The following is a 13,534-nucleotide window of genomic DNA, read 5'->3' as shown; positions in this document are numbered from 1 at the left end:
GACATCTTTACATGCCAATGCAGTTCATTCTGTTATCTTGCTTTCTGATATTATTATTCTACTATACTACTGCTCTGAGTTTGTGGAATTCAGTGACAGCTTCAGAGAACCAAAAGGGTAACCTACCCTAATATACTGGTCAGTAACCAGATAAGTGGAATAATAACCCAAACTGCCTTTTTACTATTTGCCAGTTCAAAACATCTCTGAACAAGAACCTTTGAGCCTTGTGATGTGGAGTCTGACTTCTGGTTGTGAAGTCTGAGGAGATTTTCTGGATTTTTGACCTTGTCAGATACATTTCTAGTCTTTTGTCCAGACACTTTACTTGTATAATTCATAACTGTCAAATATTCCAGAACAGTAAAAATACTGTGCAAACTCAGTTAAGAATTCAGTGCAGCCACTGTAGTTCTTCCTGTTGAATTTCTCTTTGGGTGTACCTGTGGCTGTCTGCAGATGTCTACAGGCATTGCTGTACTGAGAAAGGGCTTTCTGGCTGTAAAAAACCAGACAGCTGCCCAGGCCTTCACACAGAGGTTAGAACAAGTAGTCTTCTCACAGCAAGTGCATTCCCCCTATCAAATATACTCTTCTTCCCCCTGCTATGGTGGATTAAGTTCCTGAAGTTTATCCCTGTGACTTGGTTTATGATCCGAATTTAGAGTTTTACTGCCATGCTTAATATTTTTTTTTTTTTTTTTGAAGTCCAAAGTTCCATTTTAATCATGTAAATTGACAAGTAAATCAAAAATTGTGGACCTCCATAATATAGGCCATTAAATTTAGCTTGGCAATGTCTGCCTTCAACCCTGGTTTTGTCAAACAAGAACAATGGAGGATTCTCCATGGACAGGAAAATGCATCAATTTTTTAGGAATATCTAATAGTACATTTCAGAAATCTCCAAATTAAAGAGTCAGAGAATCCTGATCTTAAAATATCTTAAAATAATAAAATAGCTTGGTTTAGGCTTCCTGTGGGCAATTTTGCCATGATGCAATTGTTTAAATACTTGAAAATATTTGCTCTGTGAAAAATACTTTGTGACAGCTGATGGCTTATTTTAATAATAATTGCTCAACAACAAGGTAAAGTTTTAGTAACTACCTGCTTTTTCAGTTTTAAGGAAGAAAGCTGTCTTAAACTGTTTAGCTTAATTATGTGCCTGAAGCATCACACATCAAACTAGATTGTGACTTTGATAGACAGCTGTGTAATTGCCTAAAATTGTTTGTTCTTTTACACTTAGTTTGATTCTGGATTCTGACTGTATACTCTTTGATCACATTGCTGACTTCCTTTATTAGATAACTGCTCAAACACCAACAAAATTAGTTATTCCACCCCCCCCAAAGAAAACCCTAAACAAACCAACCTCTACCTTAATTTCATGCTGTATTGGTTAGAGCAGAAGGTTTCAAAGGCAATGGATACATGTGCAAAAATCTTGACTCCTATGGTAGGGGTATGACACACAAAGTAGCAACTTGCTTTTAGTAACCTAGAGCAAGCTACTAGATACTGGTAACAAGTCTGAGTGCAACATACAAAACTACATATAAACGTTCAGTATAATGGATGGTTTTTGTCTGAAGGTGAACTGGCAACATTTTTTATAAGCTGTGCTGCTATGTCTGAATAAACATGGAGATTTAGAAGTCTATTGGTATAAATTTTTGTCTCTCTTCAAGCATCTCTTTCCTTGAGAAAAGGGGGAAATGGAAAACAAATGTTGTAAAATAATGGAAGTGAAATCAAACTAAAAAGTTAATAGGTTACAGACCATGGTAGAACTGGGCTGTCAATCTGCTTGTCACAGTGTACAGATTTGAGTTAGTGCGTAACTTAAAAGGACCCAAATTTATAACAAATTTGATATGAGGTGTATGGTTGGTTTTCACTGTGTAGGACTTTTCATTAAGTTTCACTTCAACTTCCTTACCAGTGTTTTCTTTACCTCAGATCTGAAAGTGTGAATAACAAGTCTGCTACTTGCTACTAGCAGAATTACATACTTGAACCAGTTTTTGTTAAGTCTTGTAAACAGTGGGTAGGATTTTTTTTTTTAAAGGCTGCTAAAATAATGCTTAATTATAGAGGTTTTCAGATGGCTTCTTTCTATATTTCCCTTGACAAACTAATTAAAATAAATCATCTTTAATGGGACTGAAAAGCAGGTTTTTGGAGAACAGTCCTAGTACAGCTGCTTCCTAGTAGTCTGCTTTCTCTTGTCCAAATGCTACATGTCCTTCAAGCTTAAAGGTCTATTAAAAGTGCTGAGAAACCAGCTGATGGCATCCTTTGAGGAAAACGGGGATACAGGAGTTTGCTTAGGAAAGTGGACCAATAGGACCAGAGAAGGAATCTCCCAAAATTACCTTCAGAAATACTGAGTCCCTAACTGTGGGAGTTTGGGTAATTTGCGCTATATTTTACTTCATGGTGCTGCGTCATTTTTTGTTTGTTTCACAATACTTGATCTTCTCAGTCACTTCCCCCCACTGGGGAAACAGGCATTTCACTATGTATCATTAGCCTCAGGCTAGAGGAAGCTCGTGTCTTCTTTACTCTGCTTTACCTCCATGCTGCATAAGAGAAATTTGTGAGTTGCAGGGTTTAGATTAAAAATATAGTTGGCTTCTGACTTAACAAGGGTTGGTCTGTGAGCCTCTACTCAGCTGTATAGTGAAAGAATCTCATGCTGAGCCAAGGTGTGGTACACTCAGATGTGCAATGGCACTGGTCCTTTGGGGAAGTCTGTTGGAAGCAGTGAGCTGAACATACAAATCTTGGTTATTTAGAGAGTTTATGCCATCTGCAGTTATAACATGCAGAAATTCAGCAGGATGCTTCAAGTTTGTCACTTGAGTGGAGAAGCTGATACTGCCTTTCCCAATTCCCTTTCTTCGGAAACACTGTATGCTTTTGGTATTACTAGAAACAACGTGATTGCTAAAGTTGCAAACTGTTACAATGTGCCACTGTAAAACAAACACTTGTGGGAAGTAGCTTTGTGTAGAAGGAACAAAATATGTCCGACTTTGCTGAGACAGAATGATGACCTGTAGTCTTCATGGGTGGGTAGGCTCTTGGCCCTGAGGGTCAGCTGCAGCTGAACTATGAGCACTTATCTGTGCTAAATACATTAGGGTCTCAATCCAGATACCATCTTTTGGAAGGACAAATATTAAGCTTGTTAAACTAGCAATTGCTACTGAGGATTCAGAGCTACCTTATCAGAAGAGTGACACCTCGCTGTGCGTGCCAAAGGCAGCTATGCTGCAGGCATCTGAGTGCCTGCTGGTTCACCACTTTACTTCTGCTAGCCTTGTGTTTTGATAGGGCAGGGGAGTGAAGGGAATCTGGTGGCTGATCCTCAGCACAGAGTAGGTTCAGCTGGTTGTGATGAAGTTCTTCAAGGCATAGCCTTTCCCTGCCTAGGGGAGTTGTGCCAGAGCTAAATTAGACACCTAGCTCACCTCATAATTTGCTGATTAGACTGGAAACAGAGCTGTCTGCAAAGTGCTAGTGAAGACTTAAGGCCTTTGGCTTATGGGAACTGGAGAAGGGATTTTCTTTATTGTGTGGCAGAGAACTTATAAATATTATCATGGAGCATGGTTTTATTTGCATTTTTCCTGAGTTGCTTTCTTTTTTCTAATTAATTAATCAAGCACTGATGTCTTTGTAATCTCAGAAACCTAAAGAGTTATGCACAATGAAGTACTTCACAACTGAAGACTTCAGAAACGAAGATGTGATTATTAATTGCACATAGCCAGTTTGTATAGCAATTTTATATAGCCTACCAAAATGGAGAAATTAATCAAATTTACTAAAACTGCTTGAGCCATTGTCTGACAGTCATGTGAATTTGCTGTTCAGTCTAAGCAAACATTGTCTGCCCTTCACTGAAAAGTTATGTACCATGCTATGGTTTAGTGGCAAGTCAGTTGACTTGTGTCCTGGGTTTGCTCAACCCACTGCAACTTGAAATAACAGAGGGAAGAAGAACCTTCCCTTGAAGGGAGATTTAATGTTGTCTTAAAGGTGGCAACCATATAGTTCCATGATAAAGAGGCTTCTAGCATTACCTGAATGTGTCTTGTATCTTAAGCTGGCATATCCACATTGCTTGTATGATTTCTACAAATAAATGAACCCCTCCTGGTGTCTTGTGGGAAAACTTGTTCAGACAGTTGAAATGCTGCTATTTAAATTTTTCCACTGAGGTGGGGGAGATCCTTTTTGGATGACAGCTTTCTGTACCACACAGCTACAAGTAGCCGACTCACAGGTGTAGAACCATGGCTACCATCACAGCTAGTGGAAGGGTACAGGCTTGGGACCACAGCATGGTGCTTTCTTGCTCCTTGGATCCTGGAAGGGGGCAGATTTCATGACTAGGAAAAAAATTATTTGTTTTTAAAGATCATACAAGTACATGGAGAAAACAAAACAAAACAAAACAAAAAAGTGAAAAAGAAAAAAGCATTAGCAAAGGAAGAAGTGCCAAAACTGTTTGGAGTGCTGTATATATCCCATGAGAGATTGACTTAGAAGAGGACCCAAAATGAAATACCTTCCCTCAGAGGCTGAGGTGCTGTAAAGAAGAGTAGAGAAGCACACAAGTGTGTGTTCCAGGCCCGAGGTTGCCTGTGTGCCTGTTGCAACAGCAGAGCTCCCATACTCTGTTACTTCATTAATGCAGTTGGCAGAGACGATGGCTTTTCCCAATGCAAAAGGATAAGGGTGGCAGGTGTAAGTTGCAGTGTTGTTAGTGTCAAATAATGAGAGCTGCTTCAGGACCTCTGTGAGTGGGAGTGTTACAACATGTCACTGTAGCACAGCCATACCTTTGGTCACCTGAGGATGCAACAGACTTGCTGCTTTGTTAGAGTTACAAAGTGCTGTGATGGGAATCTCAGCTGTGTGCATTCTGTCTACTAACACTGCTTATATATACCCTGTCTATGTTTAGGAAACAAACTCCTGAGAGAAGTGTTGATTATCTTTTACTGGATGGTGGACATGGGATTGTCATGTGTGTACTGATCACTGATTCTACAGAGAAGTGCCAATAGCTATATTGCAGTAATGCTTCAATGTGTGTAAAACAACCCCAGACCAGCAACCAACCCTGCATAAATGAGAAACTTTGGAGTAGCTAGAAGTGTGTGCCAATGCAGGGAGCATGACAATTTAGCCTTTAAGTGGCTGTCAGACATCAGAGAGATGGGAAAGTATTATCATGAGGAAAGACTAGTTTTGAAACTAGGGATGTCCCTGAAGGATGAAGCAATATGTAGCCTTACAAAATCGTAAAGTATGTCAGATAATACCATGAGGTGAAGCATATTGAACATACTTCTTACAGTGCATCAGAAAGAGGAGGCCCAGTAGAATGGATTAGTGAGCTAAGCTCTCAAAACTTATCAAAAAGAGCTAAAGGGATGACCAGTTTAGTCATAATAAATAATTTTTCAAGAGACTTCACTCTTGTATTTCTGCAAAACTGTACACTGGATTCTCAAATTCAAATATTGAGGTAAAAAAACCCTTACCAAACAAAAGAAAACGTGGACCAAAAGGACCCCATGACCTCTTGACATAACCAACAGGAGCAGCAAAGTTGTGAAGTATTTCTTAAAGTGCTGCTCAAGTGTGAACTAGTTATGATATTTGAATTTAAAAACTCTCTGTCTCCTTAGGAAGAGAAGATGGCAAACATAATTGCAGTTTTTGAAAGGGATTTTCTCAGAATTACTCTTTTAGCCAGTTTATTTAGTGTATTTTTAGCAGGCAGGAATTAATGACATTCAGGGGAATCTAGCATAGCTTTCAAACTATAGGTTTCTGAAGAAGTAAGGCTCATTGAGGGTTTGAGGATAAGGGTATAATGTGGTCTGGTATTTCCAAAAGGCTTGTGAAAAATCTGAAGTTGAAGGTTCTCAAACTGGCTTGTTATAGGACAAGAGGGAAGCTCCTTAAACTTTGACCACAAGAGGACAAAACATATATCCAATTTAGCATCATAGTGTGGGCTCATTGAGATGGGTGACCAGACCTGAGGTTTTTGTTTTATTTTCTTACATTCCAGACCCTTGCTTGGTTAGAATGGTGATTTTGAGGATCATAAATGGATCCTTTGCCACATTAATATCACAATTTGTATATTATCTGTTTACGGTTCAATGAGCGTATAGACAATTTTGTGATACTGTTTATACTTAGCTGTAAGATAGTACAAAGTAGCAAGAAAAGCCTTAAAATTTTGCCAAAGTTAATTTTATTGCTCTAATAGAAAGGAATTAGTTATATACAGAATGTCTTTATGGAAGCATTTCAGCTCAATCTCATAGGCATAAATATTTCCTAGTAGTTTTAAGACTAATTTTAAATTTCTTTGAAGCTTTCTGAATACAAGAAAAATCAGGTAAGAATGGACTTTTGCCTTTTGCCTGAAGGCTCATAAATCTAAAGAGCTTTTTGCATCTCTTTGATGTCATGAAGCATGATCACAGTCAAAAGCCTACTGCTCTGCATAAATGGATACTAGCATAAAAGAATACTTTCTGAAAGAAAAAATGGTGAGAATTCAAATCAGGATGAAATGGTAAATATAAGTTCTGTGAAAAAAAGGTGAAAAGATTTCTCAAGACAAGTCATACCTGTAGGAATAACTGAAGAAGTCAGCTGCTGGTTTGCTGACATTTTCAGAACTGACCAGCTGGATGCATTGCACTGAGCTCTAAATGCAACAAGTATCTGAAATCCAGGAATCCAGCTCCATCTCTGTTGGATGAAATTTGATACCATCTCACTTTACCTTTACTTGAAACTTAGTTGCATATAGTGATGTCATATGCCTCATTTAACACACACCTGTCAGGGTTTGTGACCAGAACACATTTTGCACTTTGGGAGTGCCAGTAAACTCTGTTGTAGTCTTATGATGCATAATTTTAGTGAGTTGGTTGCCATGTTACTACCCTATCTTTTTTTAGAAAACTTCAGCTTTGTCTTGTCATTTTTGTCAATATGGTTTTGACAAATGTTGATGAGAAAAGTGTGGTAAGTTGTTAACGAACCTAGTAATATGAATATTTGTTAATGGTTGACTTTACTACATTTCAAAAAACCCCCACTTTTAGGTTTATATATTTAGCTATTAATATGACAGATCTGTTAAAAGAACTTAGTTTACAGCATAATTATCCTAAACTGTGCAGGATAAAGAGACTTGAAATCCTCAGTCATCTTTTTCAGAACTCAATGGATCTGAAGGAAAGGAGAATATTGCTGGACTTTGGGCAAATATTTTTTTTTTCCTTGCATTTTAAACACCAGCAGGTTTGCCTTCGGCCATCAGCTGCCTTAGTCAAAATTTTGGCAGCTTCACTCACCTGAAGTTAGATGAGGAAGATGACACACACAGCAAATGCATTTTAGGCGCTTGAAAACACTCAAAATGATTCTGGATGGGACAGAATCCCATCTAGAGGTTAAAACTTTTTTTTTTTTTTTTTTCCACTGGGATTATAGCCTTAAACTGGAGTAATCTTGTATCGCAAACAGTCTTCTTGAATGTAGCCTTTAGTTTATAGTGTCATCACAGAGCAGAAAGTAGATGTGCTTAGGAAAACAAGTACAGAGAAGAAATCTTCAGGGCCTGTGGGTGGAGAAGAGAGAAGCTGCCTGAGTGTTGCTCATAGCTGTGGACTGCAGAAAAGTGTTTAAAGTGGTTACAAACTTGACACTTGTGCATGGTTTTGTCTTAAGTGTTTGTCATCTTGTGGACAAGCCAGCAATGTGATATGAAATAGATGACTATGAAAGCCTAGTATTTCAAACACATGGAACACTTGTTGCTTTCTTTAATGATGATCACATTGCTTTTGTCCTCTGGGATTTTCCAGTATGTTTCAAAGTCTGATGTTTCTTGAAAGTGGTCATAGGTTTTTCTGGAGCCCTTCTTATTGCCATCAGTCTGTCTATTTTTGGATCAGTAATATCTATTTGGTTACCTCAGAAAACTAATGATTAGTTTAAACACTTGATAAAATAGTTTCCTACTCAGACTATTCTATACAGCACTTTCTGATCTTGTTTCTTAATCCAGGTGTCACTTCAGCTGGAGCTGAATTGTTTAGTGAGTGGGGAGAGGCCATGGCTTGGACAAGGCAGGGCAATGCAGGCCTGTGCAGATGGTTGATGGCATAACAAAATGTCTGCTTGCTTGCTGGGCTCCTGGCAGAGGCTGTGGACCAAGCTGCTTTGTAAGAGAAACTTTTGTCCTTCATGCCATAATAACTCACCTTCAAGACATACAGTTTTTCCTTGATACTACCGAAACAGGAGAAAAATTATGCAGAACCTGTGTAATTTGTACTACTACCAAACCGACTGAAGTCCTAATTTGTTTGCTATAATTTCAATAAGAAATAAATTTGGGGTCTTAAAGGAAAGAAACCACCAATGGATGAAATTATTTCTACAAGTGTCAATCACAGTAGGCAGCAGAAATCCTTTAGATTAAGTGCCATAAATCACAGAATCACAGAATAACTTGGGTTGAAAGGACCTTTAAATGCCATCTTGTCTAACCTCCCTGCAGTGAGCAGGGACAATACTAGTGTTTAGATCCAATGCAGAATCTAGGCCAGTTTTTATTTCAGATAGGTAAGTACATCTGCTTCCCAGGAGATTAGGCTTCAGAATTAAATCAGATTTCTCTTTGAAAACTAAGCAAAAGTCGTGACCTTTGATGAATTTACAGTTTATAGCACATAAGCTCTAATAACTGAAACTTGTCTTTGCAACACTGTTGGGCATATTTAATGCTGAAGATGGTATGCTAAAAACTTTGTTCGTGCCCTTTGCCTCTTAGTTCTTCAGTCTACTTGTACATGTCTTTTCATAAACCAGGCTGTCCGAGATGTTTGCTCTAAAACAATAGCAAGGCACTGAAATTACTTAACTCCTATTTGTTCAGTTAGGCACATTTTAACTTACGGAACAGAGACTTGTAAATGCATACTATTCTGTATCAATGTTTTGCTTCATTAGCATTCACTCATATTCCTTGTGAAACAGCTGGTGAGTTTCTGTAGCCTGTCAAGTAGGTGGGAGGATCTGTCTCTTAGAGTAAGAAGTTTGACCCTTCGGAGCACAAGACCTCAGTCAATTTGAGTTTGATTTCCAGGTTACTTTCTCAGTTGCAGTTACTCTTCATTGTAATAATATTCCATTATAATAATATTGCAGACAACTTCCCTTCTTTCTTCCCCAGACCCCTGCAATGTAATGTGATGGCTTGAAGCTGTGGATCACACCCAAACCCAAACTGAAGTATGCAAAAACATATTATATTTTTTCAATATCTTTGAAGCTGTAGACAGGTTAAAAGGCATGACAACTGAAACATGTGGGGGCAGTTTTTATCACAACAGCTTCTTGATATGCAGATCTGTCTGGTATTCATTGAACTAATTAGATTAAACAAAGGCTTTCCTGAGATCATCACTTTGCAAGCCCTTTCCTATATTACAGGGCCCAGTTTTAGTGTGTTGCGGAAGGTCAAATCCTACCAGCTAATGCTCAATATCTTAATGCAGACTGTTCAAGCAGATGTATAAATTAAATTGAATGATACAGGATTCATAATTGCTGAAGTTTTGACTCCTGAGGTGTGAGTGCACTTAAGTGTTTTAATATTGATTAAGAAAATTGTGTTTCCTTGTAGGTTAGTGAAGCAAGTATTAAATGTAAATGTAATCATAGGAAAAGCTTGGATAGGGGTCTAAGGTATGCTAGGTCCTGTGCATCTGGGCGATAGTAATTGTGCCACCACAGGAACACTTCAAAAAACATGTTGCAGTTTCTAATTTGGTCAGTGCAGAATGTTCTGGTAGCACTAAATAGACAAGTAATCTGTAGTCTCTTCATGCTTTGGTAAGTATCTCTACATGTAGACTTCTGTTTAGAGCTTTTCCTTTCTCCAGTCCAACTACAGAAGCTTATGATGTTGTTGAACTTCCAACACTGGCAAAGTGGTTTAACCTTTGTTTAATGGGTTATGGGTTTGAATTAGTGTCTTTGTCTGGTAACAAAACACAGTCCCTTAGCAATAAATAGTGATTTGATTTGGATAAGGAAGTTATTCCTCCTACAATGATATGATGCGTCAGTGAGGTTACTACAACCAAAGAGCAGCAAGGAGAGATTTACATAAGTATCTGAATCCTACCTGTGAGAGTATGTGCTGCTATTGAAATGTGCCTCTGCAGTTCAATTTTTAGTCACTTAAGTGTGACAGAAAATAGCTTTTAAGTTATTCCTAGTCTCACTGATATAAAGGGATAAACCAGGTGTCAGTGACAAAGTATTATTCAAAATATCTAATGTATTATTCAAAATGTATCTAATGAAAGATAGACATCTTAATAATTTTGTATGCAGCTTGCTTAAGCTGGACACTAACACAAAACTTCAACTGAATTAAACTTTAAATAGGCTGAAACTTCATCATTGGTGTATAAATGAGTTTTAGCTTGATAACTGTTTCTTGAATTTAAAATTTGAGATATTAACAGATTAGAAGTTTGAGGTGAGTTGCTGTAAACTATAGTGCTTCAGAGCTCATGCTATTCAGTTATTTCAAATGATATGTAATAATTGAGAACTGAAACACTGGTGAAAACAAATAAAATATTTCATTAGTTGAGAAGATAAATACTATTAGATGATCTTTGTAGCTTTAAAATGCACTTTCTTTTATGCTACTAAATTGCAGTTGTAATAGTTTCATTATGCATCGCCACTAATATTACTAAAGTGGACTCTTGGAACTTGCTGTAACAGAAACTGATTGAATGTTGCAAAATTTTACATCAAAACTGCATTAAGGATATTTCTTAAAGAAAGTTTCTTTGTTGATTCCTACAGAAAAATCTGTGTTAAACTAAGTCTATCCTGTACCTGTATGACAAGAAGCTCTCTCTGTTAAAATGTCTACTGAAGCAGATCCTGGTCTGATTTTGTGTAAAAATTGATAATGTTTAATTAAATTTTGATGGTCTGGAGCAACACTGCACTTGTTCAGTATTCAGAAGTCTTCACGCTGTTCCTTTCAATTTTCCACAGCTCCTTGATAACATGAATGTACCAAATAATTTGTATCACTACTAGAGCTGATCTGTAGAACTGCACTGTTTTTATAGTTAATGAATGCTGATTGAATTTTCCTGTGAACCCTAAGGGTCCATTGGTATGTTGGGATGGCATTTAGAGAGTATATGAGGACCCCCTTCAGTATAAACTTATTAATGACTAATCTGGATTGTTATTTATTAGTAAAAATTGATATGGATGCATAGAGAGGTTAGAACTGGAGTGCAAAGCACACTGAGTTATGACTTAGCAGAGTTACTGCTCTTAAGTTTAGTTGCATATAAAAGCAAGTTTGGGCCACTCTATGCATATATATGGAGACAGAAAGTCTTAAAACTTTTTGATGACAAGTGAACAGTGACTGGAGCTGTAGTTTTTCCTATTCTTTTTCTCTTGGATTTGGGTGTATTTGGGCATCAAGTACAGGGCTCCTGCCAGAGGCTTGAACAGAGCTTTTCTTAATTAAAATTGAATCAAGTTTGATGTAATTGGTTGTGGGGCCTTCTGCTTGGTCTATTTTTGCCTAATTAGCAGCTGCAGCATCTTCTCCATAGCTATACAAACTCATTTGCCTGATCTGCTTCTTGTTATACTGTCATAGCTTATGATCAGATGCCAGCTGATAAATCCTCCTAGGCGACCAGCTGGACAACAACCCCCAGTTTTTGGGCATTAGATAACAATGTGGCGTGTCTTTAAAGAAAACTCTTTCATACACAGTTTGCATGAAATTCTTCACTTGCAGGATACTCTAACAGAACACATTAGAGTCTTAATCAAAACTATATCCTAGCATGCAGGTTAACACATCATCATGGACTCTTCAACTGTTGCAACATTTTCTTGCAAGTAACAGAGAAAACAATGAAGATTTAAAATTAATTTTTAAATTAAGAACTTTTTTGATGTTATAGAATGTTGGAAGTTTTATGCATATGAATATTGATTGATTTATGCTTTGTGTCACTCTCTGGAAAACAGCCATGGACAGTGGTTTTCTCAGAATCTCCTGTGACAGGAAGAAGAAGAGCAGTTGCAGTTGTAGAAGTTGTAGCTCTGCCAGAGATGGGCCTGTCACTTGTGGTCAGGTGACATCAGTTCAGGGGTTTACAGTGTTAGTGGTTGTTCTCAGGGCAGAAAAAGTACTGTGGCATGGTGCTTTAAATGGTAGATTTAGTATAGCTGCAACAGATTATTTCCAGAGCAGAAATCTGAGTCTTTCCTGGAACCAAGACCTTAAATTTCTGGTAATTGGGTGCTTATACCTTTACTTTAACACGGACTCAGCAGCTCAGCCAAACAGTCCTCTAACCTGGCAGGGAATAGCTAGAAATCTTTTGTTTGCTGATGCTTTGCCTTCATATTTTTGCCTCTGCTAGACATATGACACCTGAGGGTCTTGTTGACCTGGAAGTGTCCAAGTTATTGTTCATCTGAGCCCGGCAGTCATGTTTTGTGGGGGAATATGTTGTTACACATGCTTATTGCACTTCATCCTGCCAATAAAGCTGATTTACGTGATCAGAAATCTGGTTTTGGCACACAGCAAATCTTTACACAGGCATGAGGAGTTTATGTGTGTGCTGCACTGTTGTGTAGCTACACGTGTACGTGCAAGATACATCAGCTGAGCAGGGATTATGTATAGAATGCCTGTGCAAGTTCAGAGTCCTGTGGCTAGATGATAATTTCTCAGCTACAATACATAGATCATCAGATGGAAAAACTACTCTCAGTTTGCTCATCCCTTCTGCAGAAAGGTGATATTGTGCAATTTCCCCCTCTCTTCAAAGAATTAAATGGAGATATTGTGCAAGGCTTGAGTTGTGATGAAGTGAGCTGGAGCAGGGCTAAAACTGTATGGATGTGAAAAATTTATTAAGAGCTAGGTCTGCCTGAAGATATAATCCTACTTAGAATACAAAAGTACTTCATGTGTGGGCTAGCTTAGTCTTGAAGTTTTTTCTTGAGTTTTGCACAAATGAATTAATGGGAACACAAAACAGCTTGCTCTTCCAAACTCTGAGGTGAGGGAGTCATTGGAAAGTGGGGATTTTTACCTTGATCATGCTCTTTCCCCATGTGACATCACTTGTGGATGTTTCCATTTCCCTGGAAACAGATTTAATTTTAGGTATTTTTAAAGGTTGCTGCTTGATGATGAACCATATGAACATTTGAAGGAAAATGCCAGTGTTAAAGGCAACAGTTGTTACAAAGTTAATGATTTAAGGAAATCCAATAATGCAAGGTTGTTTTAGGATGGGAAACATCCATTTCCTTCCTTGTCACTCTTGCCTGCGGAATGCAAACTGAAAATATTATAGGAAATTAAAAAAGAAATTTGTTCTGTAATCTT

The 13,534-nt window shown here is 37.9% G+C and overlaps 1 protein-coding gene across 4 annotated transcripts in view; it reads left to right on the top strand.

Annotated features, from left to right (window-relative positions):
- ATP2B1 (ATPase plasma membrane Ca2+ transporting 1) overlaps positions 1–13,534 on the top strand; it is a 61,089-nt gene that overhangs the window by 12,496 nt on the left and 35,059 nt on the right. The window lies entirely within an intron of this gene.

This window comes from Vidua macroura, chromosome 5, assembly GCF_024509145.1.
Source record: "Vidua macroura isolate BioBank_ID:100142 chromosome 5, ASM2450914v1, whole genome shotgun sequence".
Lineage (NCBI taxonomy): Eukaryota > Metazoa > Chordata > Aves > Passeriformes > Viduidae > Vidua > Vidua macroura.
The sequence above is the reverse complement of the archived record's forward strand: the minus strand, read 5'-3'. Positions and strand labels throughout refer to the sequence as shown.